Source organism: Leopardus geoffroyi, chromosome A3 (assembly GCF_018350155.1).
Source record: "Leopardus geoffroyi isolate Oge1 chromosome A3, O.geoffroyi_Oge1_pat1.0, whole genome shotgun sequence".
In the NCBI taxonomy this organism is placed as follows: Eukaryota; Metazoa; Chordata; class Mammalia; order Carnivora; family Felidae; genus Leopardus; species Leopardus geoffroyi.
In genome coordinates, this window is record NC_059336.1 from 18,923,596 (window position 1) to 18,948,724 (window position 25,129).

At 39.9% G+C, this 25,129-nt stretch overlaps 1 protein-coding gene across 12 annotated transcripts in view; it reads left to right on the forward strand.

Annotated features, from left to right (window-relative positions):
* Positions 1-25,129, forward strand: part of ZHX3 (zinc fingers and homeoboxes 3) — a 131,174-nt gene that overhangs the window by 55,156 nt on the left and 50,889 nt on the right. For 7 of the 12 annotated variants that reach the window (XM_045444603.1, XM_045444600.1, XM_045444601.1 and 4 more), the window contains one exon: positions 5,550-5,666. The exons of 1 other annotated variant lie outside the window; for it this stretch is intronic. The gene's annotated coding sequence lies outside the window, so the exon portion shown is untranslated. Of the gene's footprint in view, positions 1-3,012; positions 3,109-5,549; positions 5,667-25,129 lie in introns of those variants that run through there. 4 more of the 12 variants (XR_006703176.1, XR_006703175.1, XM_045444598.1 and 1 more) reach the window with 1 other exon arrangement.

Here is a 25,129-nt window from a genome sequence, read left to right on the forward strand (position 1 = left end):
ACCCTTTTTGATATTACTGGATCAGTGTGGACTATTAGTCCCATGTGACACATGTGTTGAGAGGACATATAAATTAAAGCATTGATAAGTTGACACCAAACATGGGAACTGAAGCAATCTCTGCCCATCAGATAAATAATCTACTGGTTTTAAGGTGACTTTTACTTTTGGGGGATATATAATTTCCTTGAAATTACTAGTTTTAGGAAAAGCCACAGTTATTTTTCCTGGGTTACTATGTTATCTTCAGTTATAATTTTGATACAAGAGCAAAGAGCAGATTTTGTCTAGCCCGTTACCTTTTGTAACTTCAATTATACTCTCTTAGACTTTAGCAAAGAAATTTTAGAGAAAAGACTTTTAAAGTCTTTCACCTCTCCCTACCAAGTATAGTTGACATTTTTAGGTCTAAATAACCAAGGATGTTTGAGCACATTCTTTAGCAAAGTGGTTAATATTTCATAATCAATTTTTTGGGATTTGAACTATATGAAAGAAAATTTGTGATACCATTCTATGAAGTCTGTTAAACAACTTATTCTCATCGGTGAACATACAAGGTTCCTGTATCAATTCCTCTAGTAGGAACTGAGGATGATGAAAATTAATTTTAAATAAGGGAAATGAACATCTTTGAGTTCTGACCTTTTCGTAGACAAAAGCAAACAATAAGACCCTGAATAATTGACATTCCTTCTCTGGAATATGAATATTGGGTTCTCCGTGGCAAGTGTAAACTTCATATTTGTAAATTACTTTAGGGTGTTAGTAGATTATCATAGAGATAGAGACAACTAAAGGAAATCATTGCATTACCTTATCAAGGGCGTTTTAAGATAAGGTAAAATTATGTCTTTGAACGGAAAGATATCCCATCTTCATGAATTGGAAGACTTGATATTATAAAGGTGGCAATACTACCCAAAGTAATCTTCAGGTTCAGTGCAATCTCTACCAAAATCCTGGAGGCCTTTTTTGCAGAAATGAAAAAGTCGATCCTAAAATTCATATGGAATTGCAAGGGACTCTGAATAGTCAAAACAATCTTGCAAAAGAAAGATAAAGTTGGAAGAATCATACTTTCCAATTTTATTTATTTATTTATTTATTTGTTTGTTTGTTTATTTATTTTTATTTTAGAGCATGAGCAGGGGAGAGAGGCAGAGGGACACAGAGAGAGAATCCCAAGTAGCCTCCATGCTTAGCATGGAGCCCAATGTGGAGCTCAGTCCCACGACACTGGGATCATGACTTGAGCTGAAATCAAGAATTGGATACTCAACTGACTGAGCCACCCAGGCTCTTCACCCTTTCCAATTTTAGAAAAGCTACAATAATCAAAAGTGTGGTACTGGCATAAAGCTAGACATATAGATCAATGGAATGGACCTGAAAATCCAGAAATAAACCCATATATCTATAGTTATTTGAGTTTTGACAAGGGTACAAAGACTATACAATGGTTGAAAGGACAATCTCTTGAGCAAAGGGTGCTGGGACAACTGGACATTGACATGCAAAATAATGAAGTTGGATCCCAACCTCACACTATATAATACAAGTAACTCAAAATGGCTCAAGGACCTAATTGTAAGAGCTAAAACTCTTAGAAGAAAACATAAGGGTAAATCTTCATGACCTTGGATTTGGTAATGGATTCTTAGGAATGACACCAAATGTATAAGCAGCAAAAGAAAAAAAAAAAAAAAGAGCTAAATTGGACTCCCTCAAAATTTAAAGCTCTTTGCATCAAAGGACACTATTAAGAAAGTGCCAAGAAAATCTAGAGAATTGGATAGGACATTTGCTAATTTGATAAGGGCCCTAGTGTCCACAATGTATTAAAAACTCTTACAACTCAACAACAAAAAGACAACCCAATTAAAATATGGGCAAAAGCTTGATTGGACATTTCTCCAAAAAAGATATAAGAATGGCTAGCACACTTCTGAAAAGATGTTCAACATGCATTAGTCATTAAGGAAATGCAAATAAAAAATCATAATGAGGTACTACTTCATGCCTACAAGGATGGCTATCATCAAAGCAAACAAACAGAAAAGAAGTGTTGGTGAGGATGTGGAAAAATTGGAACTCTCCTGCTTCACTGGTGAGAATGTAAAATGATGTAGCCACTGTGAACAACAGTTTGGCGATTCCTTAAAAAGTTGAATATAGAATTACCATATGACCCAGCGATTCTGCTTCTAGATATATACCTCAAATAATTGAAGATATACAGTCAAACGAATACTTGTACACAAGTGTTCATCGCAGCAATATTCACAGTAGGTAGAAGGTGAAAACAACTCAAATGTCCATCAATGGATGAATGAACAAAATGTGATCTATCCATACAATGGGATATTTTTCAGTCATAAAAGGAATGAAGTACTGATATTTGCTACAACATGGAAGAACCTCAAAACATCATGCTAAGTAAAAGAAGGCAGACACAAAAGGTCACATACCCAGAATAGGTAAATCCATAGAGACATAAGGCCTGTTAGTGGTTGGCCAGCCTGGAGCAGGGGGATGGTAGTGACTGCTTAATGAGTACGAGGTTTCATATTGGGGTGACTAACAAGGTTTAGAACTAGGTAGAGGTGAAAGTTGCACGATATTGTGAATATACTAAATGTCACTGAATTGTACACTTTAAAATGGTTGATTTCGGGGCGCCTGGGTGGCGCAGTCAGTTAAGCGTCCGACTTCAGCCAGGTCACGATCTCGCGGTCCGTGAGTTCGAGCCCTGCGTCGGGCTCTGGGCTGATGGCTCAGAGCCTGGAGCCTGTTTCCGATTCTGTGTCTCCCTCTCTCTCTGCCCCTCCCCCGTTCATGCTCTGTCTCTCTCTGTCCCAAAAATAAATAAACGTTGAAAAAAAAATTTTTTTTTTTTATTAAAAAAAAATAAATAAATAAAATGGTTGATTTCATGTTATGTGAATTTTTAAAAATTCTGTCATATAGTTTTTATGATCTCATAAATGTGGCTTTGCTGTCATAGTTACCTTGTGACTGTTGGAACCCATGTGCTTTGCAGCGTTTGTATGTTGGGAAAGTTCTTTCCAACTGTGGGCAGGAAAACTCAAAGATGGATGATCCCAAGTGGGTTTCTTTCTAAAATAACAATTGAGAAATATAATTTTGTTTTCAAATTTTTATTCATAGAAGGTGGTAAAACTACCTTGAATAGGCCCTGGGTTGTTTTAAAATGTGGTATGAACTAATGTTTGTTAGTTTCTTCATTTAACTTAAAAAAACTATGTTTAAAATAACTGTATATTATTTGGTTTTTTGAAAATTAAGAGTAATTTTAAAGAATCTATGATATATATATGTATATATATATATATACACACACACACACATATGTGTATATATATATATATATATATATATATATATATATATGCAATTGGAATTTTCTGATGGTTTGTTGTCCTGCACTGCTAGTGATTTTTGTGACAGTTTCTAAAATCATCACATGTGCTTTGTATTGTTAGCGGAATTGGTGTCAGATATAAGAAGGTTCTGTTTTCAGATCAGTCAAGGTGGGCTTGTGTGATAAAAATCTTAGTTGGTTTTTTTTTTTTCAAATCTTACACCTGTTTTGTTTTTGAAGGAAGGACTTTAGGTTAGATTTGGCAAAATATCTGGCATTGAAAAAGCTTCTCGCTCAGAGACGTAGAAATGCTATACCAGTGATCATAAAGCTTTTCTTTATGATGAAATTGATGCTTTTGTCTCATAGTTCTGTTTCTGGCCCTGTGTTATTTGTGGACCTGTTTCTCTAGCAGACATATTTATTCTAGTTGTGTTGCATACTCCTACCTGATTCCTTATAGGACTCAAAATATGCCATCCAGGCTTAGAGTTTGTAGACATGAAGCAAACAAAGCTAACTGGTCTGCAATGGATTGAATCCACAGCTTTTGGCATCATCATCATCATCATCATGTTCCAATAACTGAACTAGAGTGTAAGAGAATAAATGCCTTACTTGAGCAAAGGCTTTGCGATTTCAAAGTTAGAGGGGATCTGGCAAAAGCGTAGCAAAGTGTCTGGAATAAATATTATAAGCTGAAGTGCGTAAGTGTGAGTAGTCAGCTTAAAATAATTGCTTCTGACTTCCACAAAATTAGGAAGATCTCCTTTTTGTTATGTTCATTGGATAAGGTTTTAAAATAAGGGGTCAGTTTTTAAGTTGTGGAGAATTCAAAGTTAAGTTTTTCAATAAATTATTAATTAGGAAAAATTTCCAACAAGAGCTAGTGTAACTAGACATGGTACTGTTGAACCATGACAGCCACAGGAGAAAACAAGTTATGCAGATGAGGCTGCCACTTACTGGGGGTGTCTGTTTGCTCCAGGACCCTGCCTTTGAACAGCAGCTTAGTGCATTTCCTTGTACAGTTTACTTAAACTTTCTGTGCCTTAGTTTCCTCACCTTGGCAATTAGAATAATAGAATCCATCACATATGGGTGTTACCAAGAACGAATTAGTTAATGTAGCTAAAGCTCTTAGAACAGTGCCTGACACAGAGTAAAAGCTTGACGTGAACATTAGAGACCTAAGAATCACGGTGAAAGGTAGCTAGGAGCTACTTTGGTGAAGGGTGCTTTTATGTGTTTACATTCACAGATCCCTATAGTTCCCACCCTCTGTCATGTGCCTGTGCACCGTTCTATCTGAGGTTCTGAGGGCCTCTGGTATACTCACTTTAGGGCCATTTTATTGGTAATGGGCATGTCAACCAAAGAGAATGCTTTGGGGAAAAAAAAAAAAAAAACGAACTCAAAAGCAGTGGTTTTTCAGCTGCTTCCTGAGAAATTTGAAGATTGCATGAAGCGTCTCTAGTGGTTTGTTGAAAACACATAGTTACTGTCTCATTCATTTGCTGAGAGATACTGTGTGGCCATCATTGGCCCTGGGCAGAGTGGGACAACATCGGTGTTAAGGGTCAGAGACACAGATGATGATAATATGGTTCCTTGGCCTGGAACTCACAGGGTAGACCATTTTTTGGTACCACTACAATCCATGCCAGGAAAGCCCCAGGGCTTTGAATGGCAGAGCATCAGAAAAGAGCATATCCTTAATGGTGTGCATTCTTGAAGTTGTAAGGCCCACATGCGTTGATTTTTTCCTCTCTGTTAAGCCATCTCAAACTTAACCAGAAGAGGGACAGGGAAACTCATTGGTGGAAAGAGTGTTAAAATTACTGATTTTATGAATCACCTGAAATTACAGATTTTAGAAATCATCTTGTTCTGATCTATTATCAGAGAAAATTGAGTTTGCTTTATTTCCGTTTATATTTTTTTCATTTCTGCTAGAATTTTAATAGTTTTAAATTGCTAGTTTGTATTTTTACAACCACATTTTACTCTCCTTCCTCCCTGCCTCTGGCCCTGGTTTTTTTGTTTGTGTATAGTTTTGATGGAAATGAATTAGGAAAGGAGATTGATGAGATTGGGTTACTCAGCTTCCTAAAAGGTACTTTATCTCTCCTCACAAAGTGATGAGATGCTGCTTTTTTCACAGGGCTGAATTGCAGCTGCCCAAGCAACAAGTGGACCTTTAAAGATGCATACAGGGCTGCAAGAGATGAAGGGAGAAAGTGGAGAGACCAATGAAGGGAGGAAAAAGCATGTTTCCTGGGTAAATAGTATGCTTCTGAATTTTTTTTTTAAATTTTTTTTTCAACGTTTATTTATTTTTGGGACAGAGAGAGACAGAGCATGAACGGGGGAGAGGCAGAGAGAGAGGGAGACACAGAATCAGAAACAGGCTCCAGGCTCTGAGCCATCAGCCCAGAGCCCGACGCGGGGCTCGAACTCACGGACCGCGAGATCGTGACCTGGCTGAAGTCGGACGCTTAACCGACTGCGCCACCCAGGCGCCCCGTGCTTCTGAATTTTAACAAGTTTCTTGCCATACTTTGTAACTCCTAAGTCTTTAAAGCTATATTTAGTCTTTGTGTTATTGTTAAACATTCTTTATTTTCTCCTCCCTTGGTTTTTATTGCTGAGCTCTTTGATCAAATGATTTTTTTAATTAATCTAAAAATATTTATTGAATATATAATCTAGGTGAAATCCTAGATGCCTTGATAGGAACTTCTTCTACCTTAGGCTGATTATTGGATATAATAAAAGTTGAGCTGTGTATTGTGTCTCTCTGATGTGCAGGTTCAGTCTGAGGTCAGCTTTTAGTTTGAGTGCAAGACTTATACTTCTGCTTTATTAAATAACTGACTTGAAAAACTAGAACACTTGTTTGAATGCCACTTACCCAAACCATACTCTCAGGCTGCCCTCAGGAATAGGAAACACTTTTCAATGCTAAATATAATACTAAAGACAAAGCAGACGAGCAAACAATTAATGTAAGCCTTCATTTGCTGAAGTAGATGTGACCTACTTATGGTTTTGGGGTGTTTTTTTTTTTTTGGTCATTTACTTATCAAGTTGTGAACTCAATTTATTCTGTTACTAAGCCACTCACAAGCTTTAGACTTTGGCATTTTGTTGTTGGCTGTTGTTGTTAAACTTATGAAATAAAGGATATCTATTGTATTAGTCTTCATTATAAAGTTAAGAATTTCAGTGTGCTGAATAGAAGTTTTTGGAAAGAAAGAGGAGGAAATGGAGTCAGAGTCAGTGATGGTATATAATGCTGGAAGTTCTGTGTTCAGCGTCCTGACGTAGACAACTGCACAGCAACATCACTCCTCCACAGGTTTGGGGCTACCCAGTCCATGGGAATGTTTCTACTGTTGGAGCTTCTGGAACTTCCTGCCTTATGGTGGACTGCAGCAGGACTACTGTTAGATATAGGACACATTCCAGCTTGCTCATTCTTTAAATTTGAGGTGTAGATTGAGTAAAAACTACTTTGTGGCCTTGCATGTCAATCCTCTAAATTAAAAAGAGCATAAGATAAGCTTTTTCACACGTGAACTTTTATATACATTTTCTAATGCTCACCTTCACGCCAACTGTTCCAGTCATACTGGTCTCCTTGCTGTCTGCAATCAATCCAGAGTCAACCCAGAAATGTTCCTGCCTCAAATCTTGTCCTTTCAGATAGCTACATGACTCTTGCCCTCTTTCACCTTCAGGTGTCTGCTGTGGGGACAGAGTTAATAGGAAAGGCAAAGCCAAAATTGGACTCATGAGGAATTCTCTGTTATTTCAGTCTGTTTACCTACTACCTGGCGACACTGAGCCATCTTGCCTCGCTCCAGCCTAGCTCATTGTCCTGCTCCACTCGTACCTATCAAGTACGATGTTTTGTTTACACTTATACATCATGCTTTTTCTATGTTACCTTTAAGAGCTTTCAAAATTGATCTTTGACTTTTAAAGGCACATACGATTTGACCCAGCAATTGCATTTCTAGGAATTTATCTCACATTTAACCTCATGCAGGTATGCAGGTAGCCCTGTTCCCCTTCGGCCTTTGTTGAATCCTCATGCGTACTTCCTATCCCAACGGCACTTGCACCAAGACTCGTTAGCTCTTGCTACCATTATTTTGTTGTGGCCGTGTGTCATGTCCCCCTCTAATAACTTGGGCAACTGCCTGCTTCTTTGCCTAAATTGCAGTGGACTGGAGACATTTGCACAGTAGCTGATTATATCCCCTTTCAGGTTTCTTCTTTTGAACTCCTGTTCCCTTACAGCAATGTTCCCTTAAAGCAATATGGCTGGAGCTCCTGTTCGCTTGCAAATATCACAAACTGTTACAATTTTTGTGTTGTGTTTTTTAGATATTTAGGCAATTAAGCATATAAGCATGTACTGGTGGTACTCTACTTGACAGCACACTAGAATTACCTCAGAAGCTTTATAAAATACCGATGCCTGGTCATCCCTCCGGAGATTCTGAGACAATTTATCTGGGATGCGGTGTAGGCATTGGCATTTTGTATTTAATTTTTTGGTAATTTTTTAAAATCCCAGTATAATTAGCACACAGTGTCATACTAGTTTCAAGTATACGATACAGTGATTCAACACATGTATGCATTACTCACTGCTCATCATGATAAGGGTACTTGTTTCCCTTCACCTGTTTCACCCATCCCCCACCCACATCCCCTCTGGTAACCATCTGTTTGTTCTTTATAGTCAAGAGTCTGGTTTTTTGCTTGTCTCTCTTTTTCTTTGTCCATTTGTTTTGTTTCTTAAATTGCATAGATGAGTGAGATCATATGGTATTGGTCTTTCTCTAGCTTATTTCACCTAGCATCATACTCTAGATTCATCCATGTTGTTGCAAATGGCAAGATTTCATTCTTTTTCATAGCTGAGTAATATTTCTGTATGTGTGTGTGTGTGTGTGTGTGTGTGTGTGCGCATGCACGCATGTGTGTGTACATACTACATCTTCTTTATTCATCTATTGATGGAAACTTGGATTGCTTCCATAATTTGTTGCTTCAATAAATGTAAGGATGCATATATCTTTTCAAATTAGTGTTTTCTATTCTTTGGGTAAATACCCAGTAGTGGAATTACTAGGTCATGTGGTAATTCTATTTTTAATTATTTGAGGAACCCCCATACTGTTTTCCACAGTGGTTGCACCAGTTTGCATTCCCACCAACAGAGCACGAAGATTCCTTTTTCTCCACATCCTCACCAATACTCGTTTCTTGGTTTTGATTGTAGCCATTCTGACAGGTGTGAAGTGATATCTCACTGTGGTTTTGATTTGCATTTCCCTGATGATGAGGGATGTTGAGCATCTTTCCATGTGTCTATTGGCCATCTGTATGTCTTTGGGAAAATGTTCATGTATTCTGCCAATTTTTAATTGAATTATTTGGTGTTTTTCGGTGTTCAGTTGTATCAGCTCTTTATATGTTTTGAATACTAACCCTTTATCAGATGTGTCATTTGCAAATATCTTCTCCCATTCAGTAGGTTGTCTTTTAGTTAATTGTTTCCTTTGCTGTGCAGAAGCTTTTTATTTTGATATAGTCCCAATTGTTTATTTTTGCTTTTGTTTCCCTTGCCTCAAGAGACATCTCTAGAAAAATGTTGCTATAGACAATGTCAGAGAAATTATTGCCAGTGCTCTCTTCTAGGATTTTTATGGCTTTGGGTCTCACATTTAGATATTTAATACATTTTGAGGTTAGTTTTTGTATGATGTAAGAAAGTGGTCCAGTTTCATTCTTTCGCATGTAGCTGTGTAGTTTTCCCAACACCATTTGTTGAAGAGACATTTTCCCTGTTGTATATTCTTGCCCCCTATGTCAAAGATTAATTGACCATATAATCATGGGTTTATTTCTGGGCTCTCTATTCTGTTCCGTCAATCTATGTGTACCATACTATTTTGATTACAACAGCTTTGTAGTATGTCTTGAAATCTGAGGTTAGGATACCTCCAGTTTTTTGGTTCTCTTTTTAAGATTGCTTTGGCTATTCGGGGTCTTTTGTGGTTCCATATAAATTTTGGGATTATTCTAGTTCTGTGAAAAATGTTATTGGTATTTTGATAGGGACTGCATTATTTAATGTACCTTGTTTTGCATAGTATGAACATTTTAACAATATTTGTTCTCCCAGTCCATTAGTGTGGAATATCTTTCCATTTGTTTGTGTCCTCTTCAATTTCTTTCATCCGTGTTTTATAGTTTTCAGAGTACAGGTCTCTCACCTCTTTGATTAGGTTTATTCCTAGGTATCTTACTGTTTTTGGTGTAATCGTAAATGAGATTGATTCCTTTATTTCTCTTTCTGCTGCTTCGTTATTGGTGTATAGAAATGCAACAGATTTTTGTATATTGGTTTTATATCCTGTAACCTTACTGAATTCATTTATCAGGTCTAGTACATGTTTGGTGGAGTCTTCAGGTAGGCATCAGCACTTTAAAAAACAGCCTGGGAGGTTTCCCTGTGTGATCAAGTGTGAGGACCAGAAACACTATTGATTTTTCTATATTGGTGATGACTCTGGTCATTTTAAACTCATCATAACCATGTAAAGGATTCCTTTGGGTTTATGAATATAAATGGTGTCATATATAAAAACATTTTGCCTCTGGATTTACAGTATTTGTATTTCTTATTTGTTTTCATGTTACTTCATATTGGAAATAAGTTCTGACACTATATTAACAGTGATGATTAAATACGTCTTCATTTTTTGCCTATTTTTAATGATTACATGGCTCATTTCTTCTTTGAAGTATAATATTGGCATTTGGTTTTAAATAGACACTCTAGGGGCGCCTGGGTGGCGCAGTCGGTTGGGCGTCCGACTTCAGCCAGGTCACGATCTCGCGGTCCGTGAGTTCGAGCCCCGCGTCAGGCTCTGGGCTGATGGCTCAGAGCCTGGAGCCTGTTTCCGATTCTGTGTCTCCCTCTCTCTCTGCCCCTCCCCCGTTCATGCTCTGTCTCTCTCTGTCCCCCCAAAAAATAAATAAACATTGAAAAAAAAATTTAAAAAAAAATAAAAATAAATAAATAGATACTCTAATAAGGGGAAGAAAATACACCTTTATTATTCATTTTAGAATTTTTAAATTAGGAATAGGTATTGAATTTTAACGGCTGAATTTTTGGTATCTGTTAACATGACACGGTTTTAATTTAAGCTATTCTTAGATTATGTTTACTATTATTTTCTTTTAGATTTGAGCATAAATTCTAAGTAAGCTTTGTCTATAGTTTTCTCTCTTTTCTTTAGCCAGCTTCAGGACCAGGTTAGTACAATAAACTATATAATGTATATCTTGGCCTATTTTAGGCGTAATTTCTATATTATGAATTGTTTATTTCTGGAGAGTTTGAAAGTACTCACTAATAAACCATCAGAGGCTAGTGGCTGTGTGGGAGTGTCATTTTTTTTAAAGATGTTAGTCTAGTTAGGTATTCTATTTCTGCCAGTGTTAGAATTTTACATTTTTAATAGGAAATCCATTTATTTAATTTTATCCAAACTTATTAAGCACATGACACTCCCTTACAATTTTATTGCCTTTATGTCCTGTTTTCCAACTTCATCATTTCCTTTTTTGAAAAAATTAAATTTGGGGCGCCTGGGTGGCACAGTCGGTTAAGCGTCCGACTTCAGCCAGGTCACGATCTCGCAGTCCGTGAGTTCTAGCCCCGCGTCGGGCTCTGGGCTGATGGCTCAGAGCCTGGAGCCTGTTTCCGATTCTGTGTCTCCCTCTCTCTCTGCCCCTCCCCCGTTCATGCTCTGTCTCTCTCTGTCCCAAAAATAAATAAACGTTGAAAAAAAAAAATCACCAAAAAACAAAACAAAACAAAACAAAACAAAACAAAAAAAAAAAAAGAAAAAATTAAATTTACGTTTAGTCTGTTCACAGGAAATTTATTAGAAATAGAAAACTTTATTAGGTTGTTATTAATAATTATTAATTATTAGAAATGAGGAAACTTTTAACATATAAAAAGAGGCTGTGAAAAATCAGTTTCCACTCCTGCTCCTCAGGTGGGCAGTTCCCTCTCCTATGCAGCAACTCCTGCCTATTTCTTAAGGTTCCTTCCAAAGTATTTTGGGTTTTGCTTTCAAAATCTCTAACTCCTTTCTTTAAAAAAAAAAAAAAAAAATTTTTAATGTTTATTTTTGAGAGAGAGAGAGACAGAGCACACGAGTGGGAGAGGGGGAGAGACAGAATCTGAAGCACGTCCCAGGCTCTGATCTGTCAGCACAGTGCCGGACGTGGGGCCCGAACTCACGAGCTGTCAGATCATGACGAAGTCGGACACTTAAGTGACTAAGCCACCCAGGTGCCCCTCTAACTCCTTTCTTTAAAAAAAAAAAAAAAAGTTTCTCTAGGTTTTTTTTGTTGTTTGTGTCTCAATATTATTAGCTGGTGTGCTTAGTTTTTTTTTTTTTTCTTAACAGTACTCAAAGCAATGTTTGTCTTATGTTTTTTTCATTGTCCATAGATACCTTGTGTAGTGATTTTGTTACATTTTCTAACTTGATTATTGTCATTTCAGAGCTTATCTCTTTCAAGCAGATTATTGTTGGGTTTTGTCTTCTGTTGAACCAATCTTGAAGATTCTATAACTTATGTGTAAATTTATCCTCTTTAATTCATGGTTGTTATTGCATTTGTCATATTTTCTATAAATGATTTGTTTCTTGATTTTTATATTAGTTGTCTCTTTTCTGTTATACCTTCTGTTTTGGAGAATGTTTTTTTTCTTTCCTTTTAACTTTTAAACATTTTAAAGGTGAACAATCTTTTGAGTTTTCTTAGTGCCAAAAATAACATTTGTTTCTATATTTATTTACTCTCATCAAAGCAAAGAGGAACTTTTCTTTCCTTCCATATAAGGAAACTTCGCTTCTCCCTGTTTTGGCTTCCTCTCTCCTAATCTACTCCCATTATTTTCCCCTTTCACATTTTACATTTGTTCTGTGAGGTGTACTAATCTTCGGGGCTTCAACCTGGTGCTCACAAGTATTTTGCTATTCTTGATTCGGTTGGTTAACAACCACCGAGGTCTCACTCTAAGCTGGACGGACGCTGAGGTTGGTGCAGGAGAGGTAAAGATGAAAGCAGTTCTGACCCTGCCTTCAAGGTCCCCTGTCTGGTTGAGGAGGTGGCGTGCATGCAGACTAACAGTGGCAAAAGATGTGATGTGTCAGGTGTCTCGGAGACACGGAGGGAGGGAGAGAGTGAAGTTTGGTGAGTCAGCAAAGGCATCCTGGGAGCTGAGTTATATTGTACCAGTAGAGCTTTGCAAGATAGAGGATAAAACAAAAGGGCAAAAGCCTGAAGATACCCAAGTTCATCATAGCCTAAAGGTACCCAAGTGGCTGGAGATGAGACTGAACAAAGGGATGTTGGGCCAGATTGTAAAGCACCTCGAATGCCTGTCCAACAAGTTCCAGTTTGTTGTATCCTGTGGGCTGCATCACAATGGTTTTAAAGCAAGGGGGCACCATGCTCGAGTTTATATTTAGAAAGATAACTGTGGCTCTCAGGTGAAGCATGGGCTGCAGGAAGTCAGTTAAGCAGCTATGGCAGTCATCCTGGTAAGAGATGTTGGGAACTCGAACAAGGTGGTAGCAGTGGTGATGGAAAAGAGAGAATGAGGTGTTTCGAAGCAGTGTCTAAAAACGCTAGGGTCTGACTCAGGTGAGATTGGGAATTCGTGGTTGGCTGAGAGGGGTTGGTTGGTTTGTTTTAGGGAAGGCGATGACCAACAGTGGAAATATTGGCCAACTTATGGAGTGGGGTAATGGATGCAGGGGGGCTGCAGAGACTTATTTGGAGAGACAAGAGTTCATTTTAGGACTTGTCGAATTCAGGAAACCCTGAAGAGATGTAGGGAAACATATCTAGGAGCAGTTAGAAGCATGGGTCAGAAAGTCAGGTGTGTTGTGAGGGCTGGAGATAAATGGGTGGGACACACTTGCTCTGAGGATGTCAGAGTCATGAGAATAGACATAAACCCAGAGGTAGAGCATGTATACAGAAAATAAAAGGGTTGGGATGGCCTCTGGGCAGAGACCAGTTCTTTATGTTCAGGAAATGGAGATGTCCTGGGCACTCTGATAACATGTCCCACACAGGGTGGTGAGAGCTTTTTCACATGGCTTATTTTATCTTCTCAATAGCCCTGTGTATGGAAATTATTACTACTCTACTTTGTGGGCCAGAAAACTAAGACTCCAAGGCATTGTTACTGATCTAGTTAGTGGGACTGCAAACCAGATCAAAATGCCAAATTGATGCTAGAAGAAGAAAGAGCCGTGTGGAAGAGATGATTTCCTATAAGGGGCAGTGGCCACCACAGGTCCAGTAGGATAAGAAGCCAAGCCACTGGTTTTCCCAGTTAGAAAACTGGTAGCGATCCCAGCCTGCCCAGTTCCCACAGAGTTCCTAAATCAGCTCTCACTGGAGTGTGGAGAAGCTGAGGAAATGCAGGTGGCCTTTGACTGCAGCTTTTGGAGACGGCTCAGTGGGAGAGGATTGACAGGATACCTGGTCTGCCGGGTGGCATCACTGTGTTTACAGATCAAGTGTTTTGAATTGCTCATCTTTTTTTTTTTTTTCTTTGAGGTCTTATGTCTTACATTGCCTTGTTTCTAGGCTTCTGCTACAAAAAAAAAAAAAAAAAAAAAAAAAAAAAAAATCAAAACTCTGCTGGATTTCTTTCACATAATCTGCTTGTTTAACTTGTTTTCTTGGAGTTCTTTTTTTTCTCTTCCCTTTTACACATTGCTTTTAGATATTTCCAGGCTGTGTCTTAGTGACCCTCTTTGATTGCTAATTAGGTGAGACCCTGGGAATTCCTCCTTGTTTCTTTGAGGTCTTTCCATTCTGGAAGTGGTTTTCTTCTGTCACTTGAATCTTTTGTTCAATTCAGCTTCATCCAGAATGCTAATTCATAGCCTGTGTGTGTCTTCTGGATAAGAATTTGTTCTTACACTCTGACAACAGGAGACCCCAGTGCTGAGAGCACGTACTCTGGAACTAGGGCCTGCCTGGCTTCAAATCCTGACTCTGCTGTCTACTCGCTAGCTGAGTGACCCTGGGAGTTACTTAGCCTTTTTGTGCCTTAGTTTCTGCACCTGTGGTTGGATAATAATACCAAGGGTTGTGCTGAGGACTAAATGAACTGCTGCATTGCGAGCGTGCAGAATACACAGTGTCCGGTGTGTGTCATGTGTTCTGCTGTTGTTATTGCTGTTGGTGTTGTCTCGGAGGAAATAGGAGAGATTACCTTTTCTTGATTATCATTCGGACCACACAAATTCTAAGTGATACCTTTATAGACTATTAGAGCCTTACTTGAAAAACTAGGAATAAGTAAATTCTGGGAGCCAGGTAGCATTCCTCCAGATTTTAAAGTAATTCAGCAATGAACAACTTTGACTTAGGTCCAGATGCCACATCTGGATGCCCGTTGTGTGACCTCACCCTCCCCATGGCAGTGTTTCATTGCTCTCCCTAAAATACAGGCTGTAAAATTTTTATTTCTACCTTACTGAATAGTTATTTCAAAAAACTGTTAATTTTGCTTACCCCATCTGCAAATAATAGATGCTGGCCAACCAGTGCACAGAAGTTAAGTGATTTGCTTGAAGTCCATGATGGAGTTGGATTTCAGCCCATGGTCTGTGTGTGACTCCAGTGGTATTAAAAGAGGAGAAAAAGTTCACTGGAATGTATATACATCAAATTATCTACAATGCTGTCTTAGCTCAGGCTGCTGTAACAAAATACCACAGACTGGGTGGCTGACAAACAACAGAAATTTATTTCTCCCAGTTCTCGTAGGCAGAAGTTGAGATAAGGTACCAGCATGGTCAGGTTCTGATGAGAGCCCTCTTTTGAGTTACAGGTGGCCTTTTTCTTATTGTATCCTCCTATGGTGGGGAGGAGACAGAGCTCTCTGAGGTCCCGTCTGTGAGGGCATAATCTCATTCATGAGAGCTCCACTGTCATGAACTAATCACCTCCCAAGGCCCTGTCTCCTAATACCATTACATGGAGAGTTAGAATTTTAATGTGAATTTTGGGGTGGACACAAACATTTAGTCCATAACAAGTACCAATCCCTAAAGGTATGGTTATGAGCTCTCCACAGTGATTTTTTTTTAACAGCAAAGGTGTGCTATTTTTATAAGCAGAAGAAAAACATAATTTCTTGAACAAACAAAAGGGTAATATCTAAGTGTTTGCGTGATAGAAATAATGTGAAATATCAACTAAACTCTTGTTTTTAAGGAAATTGAGTAGACTTATGAATGAGGGGGACAGTATTTTAAGAAATGATTGACAGAATTTGCATAGTCTCAGCTCTCAACATGTTTATTAACTATAAAGGAAAGAAAAGACAGTAACTTTGTAGCAGAGAAAGCATCTTAACCAAGTGATCAAGGTGAACTATCAACAGTTAGAAGACATACTGATATAATGACCCCTATGATATGATGTACTAAGGAGAATACATCATCTCTGTGTTATTTTTGTCAAAAATGCATAACCTCAGGAGAATGGATTAATTAGGTGATAGGGATTAAGGAGTACACTTGTCATGATGAGGATAGAGTGTGTTGAATTACTATATTGTACACCTGAAACTAATATAACACTGTATGTTAACTAACTGGAATTAAAACTTAAAATAAAAAAAATGCATAACCTCAGTGTAGTCATGAGAAAACATCAGGCAAACCCAAATCAAGAGGCAGTCAGAAAAATAACTGATTAATACTCTTAAAAAGTGTCAAGGACACAAATGGCAAGGAAAGATCGAGGTTCTGTCACAGGCTACAGTAGACTAAGAAATAACTACATACAATAGGATTCTAGATAAGACAGAAAAAGGACATTGCCAGAGAAAAACTTGTGCAACTTGAAAAAGATTTTTGGTTTAGTTAATAGTATTGTACCAGTGTTAATGTCCAGGTTCTGTTCGATGTGCTAGGGTTATGTAAGATGTTAACATTACAGGAAGCTGGGTCAGGGATATATGGAAACTCTGTTATTTTCGCAACTTTTCTGTAAGTCTAAAATTAGCTGAAACTAAAAAATTTGTTTAAAAAAGAAAATTTTGATAGGATTCATTACCAGAGTTTTCTGTTTTCTCCCTGTCTCATTTTCGTTTCAGTAAAAAGCCATCATAGGCTAGAGAAACAATTTGGTCCTGGGTAGACACTGGCTTAAGAATAGGAACAAAGCTTGGAGGTCAGTCCCCCTCTCTGAGTGGGTAAATGATAATGGTGATTTGCCACAGTGTTGCCTGTGGGCTCAGTTTTGAATATGTTAAATTTCCCAGACCTTTCTAAAGCTGTGCTGATGGGAGATTTTTCTGAAAATTTTGTGAGGCCAAGTGGGCAGAAAATTAGTCAGTGCAAGATATTGCACTTAAGGAAAAACAGAAATCCAAACCAGAACTTACACAGAGTCATGGGTCCTAAGATATCAATTAGTACCCTGGCATTCTCTTAAGATATTGCCTCACTGCTGCTGAGGCCAAAATGGGCCTTGAAATCGGCGCACATCCACGCAGAGATGACCAAACCCAAGCAGTCCTCTGGAAGCATATGTAGATGAAAATCTCTCCTTGGTCATTAGGAAGCAGCCAAGTTTTAAAGTCTTGTAAACAGAAAAATCATAAAAATTAGAGGTTTATAACATGTTCAAATGAAGAACGTTGCAAAGAGATAGCAGACTGGGAGTCTGCGTGAAGTCTAGGAGGATTTGGACTCTGTCAGAGTACAGACTGCTCTGTCCACAGGACGGCAGATGCCCCACCAGGCTGGGACTGACATTTTGGTTGCTGCAAAGTTGAGCTCACTATGTATGCAGCTCACTATATATATGTGTGTGTATATATATATGCAGGTTGAATATCAGGTTTGTACCTGATGAGGTATATAGCCTGATGAGGGATTGTTTCCCAGATGCCCTGATGTAAGGAGAGGACAGCTCTGCACAAATGGCAGGAACAGTAAGGCTCCTGGAAAACTATACCACTTCTAAAAATGAGGGGGGAAATCTCGTGTGTCTCCATTGAATTTGGTTGGTATTAAACCAATTCTGGCCTACCCAATTAAGAATTTAATAATCTCACTGAACTAAAAAGACAAAACAAACTTTGTATTTCTGTACTTCCGAGCTGGAGACTCGACTGTTTTCAGTCAGCAGATATTTTGTGAGCACTGTGTTAGGCCCTGAGAATAGAGCAGTGATCAAGACAGTCATGGTCCCTGCCCTCATGGAGCTCTGTTCCTCTGAGCTCTGAGGCTGAACCAGCCAGCCCACTCACTCAAAGTTGCCTCTTCTAAAATGGCTTGATTTATACCAAGATAAAAGTTTGCCCACATGTAATCCTAGAATTTTTTTTTTTTTAATTTTTTTTTTTTCAACGTTTATTTATTTTGGGGACAGAGAGAGACAGAGCATGAACGGGGGAGGGTCAGAGAGAGAGAGAGGGAGACACAGAATCAGAAACAGGCTCCAGGCTCTGAGCCATCATGAGCCATCAGCCCAGAGCCTGACGCGGGGCTCGAACTCACGGACCGCGAGATCGTGACCTGGCTGAAGTCGGACGCTTAACCGACTGCGCCACCCAGGCGCCCCTGTAATCCTAGAATTTAAAAACCTCTTTATACATATTTTGTTATTTTAGTTTCCTTCCAACAGTACTTAAAAGGTGTGTTTTCATGTGTATTTCATATGTTTCATATACATAATTTTGAAGTAGTATCTGGTGCCTTTAATCATAAAACCTGCCCCCCTCCTGACCATTGCCCTCAGGCTCTGATGTTGAAGACACTTTGGGAAGGCTTAGTGGGCTTGCTCAGTGCTTCTGGCAATCAGACATATGTTTACCAAGGCAGAGTGAGCTTGGAGAGAGGCAGCGCGGCCAGCTGGCAGTGTCCAGAGGGAGCCACCTCTTCTCTGCTGCATAGACATTTCTCCCTTCCTGAATTTAATCTCTTGGGTCAGATTCTGAGTTAAGCCTCAAAGCGATGGACCAACTAGAGTGGTGCTAACTCACTTGATTCCACAAACTGTTAGTAATCTCTTCCTTGGCCCTCCTTCCAGAGGCTCTGGGCTTTCTTAAGTAGAGATTTGTCCTCACGCCTTGAGTTGGTAAAATACTAACGGTTATGAATTTTTAGTTACTGTATTTGAAAAGTACAGTGCATAAATGATGAGCAGCATACCTTATTTGTCAGAAGAGTCAAGGATAAGCTATTGGTTGACAATTAATTTGGAAGACTCACCTCTACTAACCCAGTGGAGTATATAAATGGTTGGTCAGTTTTTTGAAGCACTTTTGCAGAACAAAGTCCACATTCATCAGCAGAGCTTTTCGCCATCTGATTCTGATTCCTCTCCAGCCACAAATCTTCCAACCCACCCTTACATAGCTTCTCTTATGCCCTGGTCGGCTGTGTACTGTGTACTTCTGCAGTATGAGGTTTTCCCTGCCCTCAAGTCCCAGGTCATCCAGTCCCCTTCTCCCCCATACCCCATAAATCCACCTTTGGTCTTCCCCTGGCATTGTTATCCGTTTGATTTTCTGGTGTCCCAGGCCCATTGTAGCACATCTCCTATGGCACACATCGGCCCCCATTCTGTGATGCTTCTGTTGACATGTCTTCCTCCTGTCCTGGATTGTCAATCAACTCCGTGAGGTGTCAGGGACTTGTGCATTCATCCACATGTTCTCTGTGTGTATCCAGCATAGTGATTGAGTACTCATACCGTTCTAGCTACTGTCTAAGCACTTTATATATATTACCATGTTTAATTGTCACACTAACCATATGTGTGCCACATACTTGCTCATTATTAAGCTTTCCCTGCCCTTCTCTGCCTTCAAGTCCCAGATCATCCAGTTCCTACCACCCTCTCCTCACCCCCACGTAGCTGTCTTTAGTCTTCTTCTGGCACTATAATGAGAGAGAGATATTGTCATCCTTTTTTATTTATTTAACAGATGAGGAAACTGAGGCACAGAAAGGTTAAAAATTCTGCCCAAAGTTACAAAGTGGTGGAGTTGGGATTTGACTCCAGGTGGTCAGTTAGGAGTCATGGCTTCTAACCACTGCTTGGTATGCTCCAAGCCCATACTCTTTGCTGTATGCTATACTGGCATAATAACAGCTAGCATTTATCAAACACCAGCTGCGGCAGGAACTGGGCTAATGTTGAATGTTTATTATCTTACTTAATCCTCACAGAACTCCCATGATTCAGAGGGCTTAGGGCTGAGACACTTGTAGGCAGTACTACACTGGGCGCCTCGTAAGTGTTTTCAACTAGATGAACAATCGGATGAATAACAGTAGGGACAGAATTTGGGCAGAGAACTAATGTGTATTGAGTGCCTTACATTTTTTCCTGTAGGAAGGTTTTTCCCAGTATTTTATTATGAAAAATTTCAAATGTTCTGCAAAGTGGAAGAATTCCACAGTGAGCAACCATACACCCACCACCAGGTTTTGACCATTAACATTTTACTCTATCCTGTCCATTTATTTAGCCATCTATCTATATTTTTTAATGTATTTTCCCTCAGTGCTTCAGCATACATATCAGTAAGTAGAGGTCATTATTTATAAGCTTACGTTTTTTTTTCTTTTGAGGTAAGATTTGTACATTTCATTGCAGTTAAATTTTAACTGTACTTGTGCTGAGTTTTGACAGAGGCATACACCTATGCAGCTCAAACTCCTACCAAGATATTATCATTACCCAGAAAGTCATGTCCTGTCCCTTCCTAGTCACTGCCCACCCCTAATTCCCAGAGGAGTGTATACTATTTTTATATTGTATATTTACATGCTTTTTTTTGTTCCAAAAGAGTTTAAGGTGACTCATTCAGATCCATAAAATTCAGCAAGAAATAGGTGGAAAAAAAGAAACTAAGGAATATTAAGGTGCTCTCCTGGCTCCAGTGTGATATGCCAGGCATTTTTATAAGTAATATATTACTTAATCCTTGCAGGGGTATGCATAATTATTTCATTTTATAGATGGAGATGCTGCAAACTTGCGTAGCTAATAAGTAATAGGGACTCTTTGACTCTGAAGTCCATGCTTTTTCCACTGTAGCTCAAATAAAGCAAGACAACAGGTAAAAGCTTCTCTTAAAAGCAAATACGATCTCCAATAATATGTGCTCAAGTATTTGTAAAACTGTGTTACCTCTTCATGTTGGTGGATGGTGAGGTGGGGTCATTAAAATAGTCCTGCAGTATTTGCAAAGAGCCTTAAGGTCTAGGTTGGCTTTGAGTCCTGTATGGCCCTAAAGATGGGATTCCATGTCCTCAGTAGGGGAAAAAAAGCAGCTTTTCCAGAATCGGTGATAAAAATAGGAAGTCTTGGGGCACCTGGCTGGCCCAGTCAGTAGAACATATGACTCTGGGTGCCTGAGTGGCTCAGTCAGTTAAACTTCTGACTCTTGGTTTTGGCTCAGGTCATGATCTGACAGTTTCGTGAGTTCAAGTCCTGCATTGGGCTCTGTGCTGGTGGCGAGGAGCCTGCTTGGGATTCTCTCTTCCTCTTTCTTCCTCTACCCCATGTGCGCTGTCAAAGTCTCTCAAAGGAAAAAAAAAAGAATATATGACTCTTGATCTTAAGGTTGTGAGTTCAAGCCCCACATTGGGTGTAGAGCCTACTTAAAAAAAAAAAAGGAAGTCTTAAAATGGTCCCATTGATTATTAAATAGAGCCATACAACAAAGAATATTTTTGATTATTAAATGGTCCCATTGATTATTAAATAGAGCCATACCAACAAAGAAGCAAGCATCTTACACATGAGTCTTGGTCAGAGCTTTCAACTTTGACTTTAATAGGGCTCATTTGTTGTGTTACAAAAGAGTAAAGGTAATATTTGGTAAAAGAATTATAAATATCTAACAGGGGGGCCTTAGAAATATTTATCTCTGCTACTTTCTGCATTCTATGTTGAATCTCCTTTATAATAACAGATTGGATATAGAAGTAAAGGGTCAGGAAGAATTGAAGATTACTTTGAGGGTTTCTTACTTGAAATGTCAGAAAAAGGATCAGGCCTTTTGTGGTAGGAAGGTTATCGCAGGGCTCCTGAATAAAGTTAGGGAATGGCTTTGAAAAAGAAAGGAAAATGGGGGTGTTAACTTGGTATCAACTTGGCAATGTAAAATAGAAGAATTTCCTCTTCTGGGCTGTTCTATAATTTTCATTTGATTCCTTTTTTTTATAACTTCTGTTTTCTTTGATGAATTTTCTGTTTGTTAATTTGTTTCAGAAAAATTTGTAATTGCTTATTGAAACATTTTTATGATGGCTGCTTAAAAATCCTTTGCAAGCTAATTCCAACATCAGATTCATCTTGGTATTGGTGTCATTTGGTTATGTTTTCTCGTTCAAGTTGTGATTTTCCTGGTTCTTGGTATAATGGGTGATTTTTCAGTTCTCTTCTGGACATTTTGTCTGTTACGTTAGGAGACTCTGGGTCCTATTTAATCATTTCTTTTACCAGGCAGTCAACTAGTTAGGTTTAGCACACAGGTTGGGATCTACTTTTGTGGGCTATGGTTCTCTTGACAGTTTCTTTTCCGAGCCTTTGTTTTTACTATTTGGGTTTCCTTGGTTTATCTGACACAGCTGGGGCTCACACTGGTCATTGCTGGTGCTATCTCATGGAGGGAAGGAGTTTCCTCAGGCCTTGCTGTCTGGTGATGCCTTTAGGTGGGGGTTGGGAGTCTCCATCCTGCTGGGTGAAGAGTACTTCCTGGGGCCCTGTAGGGAGGGAGAGTGGTTCCCCACACTGCTTTGTCAGTGGGCTCCTGATCCATCTTTGTTGGTGCTGCCAGCTGGCCTGGTATCACCAGCAGAACTCCCATTCTGTTACAGGGAAGGATGAGCCCACCTGGATTGCCTTCTGTTGCTAGGTTGGGGCATGGGAAACATTGGATCTTGGGGGGCGTTGAGAGAGCGGAAGGGTGGGTAGCTGTCATAAGATGCTCTCCTGCTGTGTTGTTCCTCCAGTCCTGGGGCCACTAACCTGTTTGTCTTCCTTTTTCCGCCTTTCAGACTTCCCCTTGGGTTGCCTCTTGTGTTATTTCCAGTGTCTGTAGTTGTACTCAGCAAGGAGGTTGAGAGAGAAGCCATTTATACCATGTTGCCTTAACTGTGATGGTGTTCTATTCAACTATTTGTCTTTTTGGATTATTCAGTTTTTTTTTTAATATTTTTATTATTTTTGAGACAGAGAGAGACAGGGCATGAGCAGGGGAGGGGCAGAGAGAGAGGGGCACACAGAATCTGAAGCAAGCTCCAGGCTCTGAGCTGTCAGTACAGAGCCCGATGCGGGGCTCGAACTCATGAACCATGAGATCATGACCTGGGCCGAAGTCGGACACTTAACCAACTGAGCCACCCAGGCGCCCCTATTCAGTTGTTTTAAGTGAGTTCTGTAGACATCATGATGGAGCGGGTGGCTTCCAACCGTCTGGAGATCTGAAAGGCTTCCTTACTGCACAGACCTGCGGGCCTGCCCAGCACTGACGGTTCCTCAGCTGTCTTCCGCTTGCTTGGCTGCTGCTGTCAGTTCTTCACGTCTGCTCCAAAAGCAGGCATTTCTTATTGATGGTGTTCTTATGCTCACTGAATAATGCAGTAGTATGTCACATTTGTAGCGTGATTAAAACAGATAAACTGCTGCCTTTGTAGAGCCTTTTCTTAGCCTATCATTTTGGTCAATTTTCTTTCTCTTTTGGCAAAGGTTTTGTATTAAATTCAGCCATGCGAATTATATCTAATTATGATTTAACTATGAAATATTTAATTTTTATGTGAACATTTTTTGTTTCAGAGCTGCAAAACAATAGCCAATTTTTTTTTTATAGATTAGTGTGAAAAAAATTTTTTGACATTTTCCACTTGTGCATGAGGAATTTGAGGTCATCTCAGTTCTTCCACAGTAAATGTGCCTTAAAAAAAATCAGAGTGGGAAATCCTTTATGTTAGAAGCCATGGGTCCCTTTGTATAGTTTACCATAATAGTTTTGCCCAAATAATTTCAGGTTAAAATTGCATACTATTTATTCCCACCCATTTCCTTTATTGGCTGTGACACACAGGAATTACGCCCATTGCTTGACTAACCTTTCTGACCTTTTGTTACTTGGCTATAAATTGACTTGGGTCTTTTGCAAAAACACTGTCAGGGGGGAAAAATCTTTTTGTTAGAACCCAGCCAATTCCTGCTTCAGTGCAGAACAGTTTGTTCTCCTGAAGAAATGAGCCAGTTCAGTGAACAGAAAAACATAGCCATAAACTGGCATCGCCAGAAACTGCAAAAGCAATTGCCCACGATCGTTCCACAGAGCAGGGCACTTTTATAAAAGTGCGACACTTTGGGGAGAAAAATACGGTTTGCGTTCCATGGGCTCTAGGTAAACGTAACAGACTTTTTAGAATTGTAACCACATTGAAAGGGCCTTCTTTTTCTGGGCTCTGGCAGTCACCAGCACTCGAACATTTTAGATGGGAATGTTGGATTCTCCCTTTGCCTGCTCCCTGAGTCGCAGACTGCCCTTGGAGCACGTATGCCCTGCATTTGAGTTGATCTTTCCCACTAGGTGTGGGTCGAAAGCTTCTTCTGTTCAACAGCACAAACATTTCTTGAGTGACAGCTCTGTGCAACACACAGAGTCCCAAGCCCATCCCCCAAACAAGACATTTATGGTGGGCTAGCGAATTCCACGAAAATGTGAGAAGTAACTACAGCCTGGCAGCTGCAGGGACAGAAAAACTGTACAAGACACAAAGTCAGTACCTGGCCTGCTTCACTTCATTGGAGTGGTATTTGCAGGCTGTGTGGGAATTTGCCCCACAGAAGGAGAGGAGAAGATGTAGTGGGCAGTGAGAGGGGTGCGGGAAGTTGACGAGGCGGTGTGGGTGTCCGTGCACCGTGAGTAGGATTGCTTGGGTGCGGAGTCTGAGGTGGGGAAGGAGTGGTGGTCAGTGCAGCTGGAGAGGGACAGGGACCAGACAGCATGGGTCTCTGATGCCACGTGAAGCACTCTGGAGTTTATACTAGGCCGTGGGGGCTGTGTCAGGGCTTGGAGCAGGGCTGGCCCCAGGAGCTGGAGTGGGAAGATGTCGGTCTGCAAGGCAGCATGAGTGCAGGAAGGGCGGGTTAAACCAGACTGAGAACGGACCTGGACCCCAGGCTGAGTGGAGGGACCCTGTCCTGTGGGGCATCAGTGCTGATGCCACGCCCCGTGTTTTGGAAAGGCAAATGTTGTGATGCAGAAGCCCACACGGGGAGACGTGTGTGGGCAGGCAGCATACATCACTGAAGTCCCCGCAGCAGTCTGCACACAAGAGGAGAGGGACTGTGCTTAGAAATCTCGCAGAGGGGCCACGGCCACCTCAGTGACCTGGGAGGGCAGGGAGTGAAGAAGGAGGCAGGAACCCCGAGACGTCTGCTTAACTCTTGAAACGCCTGGCAAGGACACCGTCACATATGCTGCCTCGTCTCATTTTCCTAGTGAGCCTTGTGCTGTAGGCACCGATACATCCCATTTTATAAAAGAGAAAACTGAGTTTTAAGAGGTTAGATACTTCACCTCAGACACGAGCGACCTGCACTAGAATG